The sequence below is a fragment of the Trifolium pratense genome, linkage group LG5 (assembly GCF_020283565.1).
Source record: "Trifolium pratense cultivar HEN17-A07 linkage group LG5, ARS_RC_1.1, whole genome shotgun sequence".
In the NCBI taxonomy this organism is placed as follows: Eukaryota; Viridiplantae; Streptophyta; class Magnoliopsida; order Fabales; family Fabaceae; genus Trifolium; species Trifolium pratense.
Window position 1 is genome coordinate 17,183,646 of NC_060063.1, and position 5,772 is coordinate 17,189,417.

Here is a 5,772-nt window from a genome sequence, read left to right on the forward strand (position 1 = left end):
GATAAGGCCACTACAGGTTCCTTCTTTGAACACCATGATATTGGTGATCCACCATAGAAAAACATATAGCCAGCTGTTGATTTTCTATCTTCATGATCACCACACCAATTTGAATCTGTGTAGCCTATCAGTTTACATTCTTTGCCTCTATCACTTGCAGGGAACATAGTACCATAGTTTATGGTCCCTTTCACATATCTAAGTATTCTTTTCACTGCAATCAAATGTGAACTTTTAGGCCTTTCCATGAACCTGCTAGCAATCCCTACACTGTAAGCCAAGTCTGGCCTTGTATTGCACAAATACCTCAGAGAACCAATCAGCTTTCTATAGAATGTAGGGTCTACATCCTCTTCTTCTGCACACTTAGTTAGCTGTGACCTTGGCTCAGCAGGTGACAATGCAACATTGCATTTGTCCATCTCAAACTTCTTCAAAATCTCTGATGCATATCTAGTCTGGTGCATTAAGATTCCTTGCTCATTCCTCAGAAACTCAATGCCTAGAAAATATGTCATGAGTCCTAAATCTGTCATTTCAAACTCTTCCTTCAAGTCACCCTTGAACTCACTGATATAAGATTCATTGCTTCCTGTGATAAGCAAATCATCTACATATAGACAAATTATAATGACTCCCTTTGCAGCATCTTTCTTGATATACACTCCATGTTCTGTGACACACTTCTTAAACCCTATTTCATTTAAGAATTTGTCAATCCTTTTGTTCCAGGCTCTTGGAGCTTGTTTCAGACCATAGAGTGCCTTCTTAAGCTTATACACTTTAAGCTCTTGACCTTTCACTTCATAACCAGGTGGCTGGGCAACATATACTTCCTCTTCTATAGGACCATTCAGAAAAGCTGACTTCACATCCATTTGATACATTGGCCAATCATTTAGGTTAGCAAGAGCAGTTACTAACCTAATTGTTTCCATTCTAGTAACAGGTGCAAACACTTCATCATAGTCAATACCTTCTTTCTGAAGAAATCCCTTTGCCACTAGCCTTGCTTTGTATCTGGTTATCTCACCCTTTGAGTTCACTTTCAGCTTGTAAACCCACTTCACATCTATTGCTTTCTTTCTCTGTGGTAGATCCACCAGCTCCCATGTTTGATTGCTTTCAATTGAATCCAATTCTTCTTTCATAGCACCTCTCCACTTTTCACTTTGTAGAGCACTATGCACATCAATTGGTTCAGATTCAGCCATGAATGCTAAATGGATCAACTCACCATCATTATTCACTTGACCATCTGAGTTCATTTCACATTCTTGTAGTCTTGCTGGCAGAACTCTAGGCCTGTTTGATCTTCTCACCTCAGAAACTGGTTGATTTACTTGTTCTTCACTAATCTCTTCAATCATCACACTAGTTGACTTCTTTCTGTCATTAGTGTTCCAGTCCCGTTCCTTAAGCTCATGTGCTTCTAAAGACCCTTGCAGTTCCTCAACCTTGATAGTGTCAAGATCTTTAGACTCTTCTATTGCAGCTACCACATAGTCAAACTTAGGAGTTAAAGATCTCAGTATCTTTTCAACTCTCATTGTACCAGACACAATTTCACCACATGCTTTCATTTCATTAACTAATTTTGCAATCTTTGTAAAGAACTCACTTACAGTTTCTTTTTCTTCCATTTGTAGCTGTGCAAACTTGCTTCTTAGGGTTTGTAGCTTCACTTTCTTCACCTTCTGATCTCCAGCATAAGCTGTAGCCAAAATATCCCAAGCTTGCTTGGCTGATTCACAATCTCCAACCTTTTCAAAGATATCAGGGCTTACACTTTGATGAATTATGAACAATGCCTTGTAATCTTTCTTCTTCAATTCTTTGTGTTGTGTTCTTTGAACCTCTGTAGCACCTTCTGAGAGTGGTTCCACACCACTAATCACTTGTTCCATCACATCTTGATAATTGAATAGCACTTTCATCTGCTTGCTCCAATTATCATAATTCTTTCCATCCAAAACTGGTAGATTCGCAGGGAATTGACCATTGTTAAAGGTTGCCATGGTTAAAGCACGAACCAGGCTCTTGATGCCAGATGTTGGCGCAGCTGAAGCTTTTGGCTTTGATCACTTTGGCCTGCACAGGCCTCACAAACCAGCAGTCAAGCAAGGAATCTCGCGCGCGCTGCACTGTCACTCTGGCCTTGCCTATGAGCACAGTTTCTGCAGGATCTGCTTTTCCTTGTTGCTGCAACAATGGTGAATAGTTTTGGAAGAAAGAAACACACGATTTACAGAGGAGAAGGAAGAAGAAGATTAGAGAAAATAGGAGTCAGTTTTATTCATCCTCAATGGGGAAAAGAAAAGTTGATTACAATCACTAATCATGAGCCTTATTTATACTAACACTAGATCATCACATTTTGATGATTCTCCTAGGCTCTAACCACTTTAACAACTCCCTAACTGACTCTAAAACAATTTAACAACCTAGGTGAAACAAACACTAACTGAATCTAACAAACTCTATTAACAAACTAACTAACTTGCATCTCAAGTAATTAGTTAATCCTTCACTTTTGGCCAGCTTGCACACCAAGTCAGCTCACACAACATGGATTAATCATCTAAGGCCTTCTTAGATTTAACATTTTAAACTTTCAAGAAGTTTATCGTACAAATTTCAATGTCATATTACTATATATGGTTACGTGACCAAATATAATTTGTTGGTTATATTCACAAAATTTGAATTTTTTATTTTATTTAATTATTTCATATATAATCAAAAATTACTAGACCATGGAAGTCTTACTTGGATTTTTATATATAAGGAAAAAATTAACATGTGTTCTAAGGGCTTATGCTAAGAAACTAAACATAAAATTATCCGCTTAAAAATCTGTGAATTCAATTTTATAAAAGTCAAAAATCAAAATACTATTTTTTTTTTCAATATAAATTTTCCACTTTTGAGTTTCTTCCTAAAAGCACATGTTACTCAGACCCTTTATATAATGATCCACTTATAAAGAGTGTTGCCCCCACTGATTGAAAACTAAGACCGTGTATCTCCTATCAATTTTGTGATAATTAAATACCTAATGTTTTTAATAATTGTTTGGTGAGATAATTAGAGATACTTTTGGTTTTTATATTGCAAATGTAAAAAATCATTTATACATATTTATAAGTTTTAATTCAACTGATAAAAAATGTTGAAGTCGTTAGATCAAACGTCATGATTGGGGTTTAAATTCTAGCTCATCCACGTGTGTGTTTATAATGACTTTTTCATTTCGTCTATATATTAAAAAAACATCATTTGCACTAACAATAAATTAATTTAAGTGATAAGGGATTTAAGGCTCATTTGGATTGACTTATTTTTGAGCTTATGCAAAACAACTCATGCAAATAAATAAGCTTGTATGTATTATTATAAGCTTTTCAAGGTGGTTTGTGAAAAAACAGCTTAAAAAATACAATTTTTGTTAATGAAAACTTATGAATTAACATAAAAATTTATTTATTTACATAAACTATTTTCATAAATTAAAAAATAAGTCAAATTCAAAGGGACTCTTAGACTTTTTAAATAAATGGTAAGAGCACCATTATCCCAAAACTCAATATGAGTTCTTTAAGTGGGTCATATTTCATTCTTTATATTATTTTACACTTTTCAATTATTTAAGCAACTCAACCACATTTCTCAAATATCCATACAACTCATCAAAAACTCTTAAATGGGTCCCATTGGGTCCCACATGTTTTACTCATTTATATTTTACAATAATATATAAAAATGTATTTGAATTAAAATTCTTTGATGAATTTGAAACAAAGTAAAATTAAAAACATATAAAAATATATTAAATAACACAATACATGATACAAATAACTTACAAAAGCCTCACAATTTGTTCATCAGTATCATCATTCATAAATTCCATGAACATTTTTGCTATGTGGGAAGGATTGGAAGGATCCATGGTGAAGAGAAGTTTGATATTGAATATAAGAGGTTAAGAAATTGTAGAGAGGGGATGTGATGGTTATTTTGAATATAAGATGTTATTTATAGGGATTTTGGAATAACGGCTAGTTTGAATAACGGCTAGTTTGACTAACGGCTAGTTTGAATAACGGCTAGTTTGACTAACGGCTAGTTTTTAACGGCTAGTTTGACTAACGGCTAGTTTTTAATGGCTAGTTTGACTAACGGCTAGTTTGAATAACGGCTAGTTTTAATAACAACTAATTTTTTTAATGGCTAATTAAATATAATGTGAAGCTTTTTGTTAAAAAAAATTAATTTAACATCTCATAATTAGTTTCACGACTAATCTTTTTAATGGCTAAAAAAAATTAATTTCATCTCATAATTAGTTTATCTTAGAATTTTATCTTCTAACGGCTAATTAGTTTCATTTTTTAATTAAATATAGTAATAACTAATTAAATATAACGACTAATTATGAGAATTTAAAAAATATCCAACATACATAATTATATCAATTAAGTCCATATTTTTTAACAAAATAAAAATGAAGTACATATTTTAATGGCTAGTTAAATAATGATTAATTATGAGAATCTAAAAAATATTCAAAATACAAAATCATATCAATTAAGTCCATATTTTTTTGAAATTATGTCGCACAACATTTCATGCGCTTGTAGTTGTCTTTGATTCATATTTGATGTATCCTTTGAGAGTATTTGCAAATCATTGATCTTCAACCTTTCCCTCTCCATATCAAGTCTTTCTTCCTCAAGACGTGTCCAATTACGCGAAAACTCCGACATTATGCCAACTTTTTTTTTTAAGTCATCTTGCAAATCATCAATTTTTTTCCAAAGGCATAGACTTTTCCACAAGCTTTTCTTTCTCCTTCCTTTTGGCCGCCTTTTGACCCATTGGACGACGTAACGAAGTAGGTGATGGTGGATTATATTCGCTACTCGTTGGTGTCTCTGGGTTAGAAGATGATGAATATGCTCCTGAAGCTGAATTCTTCGTTCGTTTTGTAGAAGGTTCTGTTTCACCCCCAAGCCATTTGTCTTCATTCTTCAATAGTCTCCATGCATCTTCAAATATGAATTTTTCATGTTCATCTTGGTAATATATTTGTTTTGCGGCTGAAATAATGTCGCTCTCACAGCTCCCGCTTTTTTGTGTAGTCACAGCTTGTTTGTAGCACCCAACAAATTTTTGAACTGCATGATTTATTTTGTGCCATCGACCTTTTAGTGCCATTGGTTTTCTTTCTATATACTTTTTGTCGTGATACTTGTTATAAGCTTCACCAATCCTCTTCCAAAAACTTTCTCCTTTTTGATCAATCCCAATAATTGCATTCTTTGAACTGTTGAGCCATGATTGAATGAGAACTTCATCTTCCTTTGGTTGGAATCTTGTTTTTGGCGTCTTAACAACCGTTGATCCAACTTCTTCACCAAGGTTAATAGTTTCCAACCCACCTTGAGTGCAAAACTGTGGTGTTTCAGGCACTTGATCATTTGATTGCATGCCACTACTACTCATTTGAATCCCATGAAACATAGTGGGGTTAGTTAATTGATATGGATAATTTCCAAAGTGTGGGTTAATTTGTAGATTTGGAATAAAAGGAGAATTTTGAAAATTCGGGTTAAAAGTTGGATTTGGGTTAAAAGGTGCATTTCCAAAATATGAGTTTTGTTGATTTGAGATATGAGAAGAATTGCCACTATTTTGTAGATTTGGAATATGAGAAGAATTGACACTATTTTGTATATAATTTGACCAAGAATTATGGTGATTGGGGTTCAT

The 5,772-nt window shown here is 33.7% G+C and overlaps 1 pseudogene; it reads right to left on the bottom strand.

The window, feature by feature from the left end:
- Positions 1-4,583: 4,583 nt before the first annotated feature.
- On the bottom strand, positions 4,584-5,772 carry LOC123886146 (annotated as a pseudogene).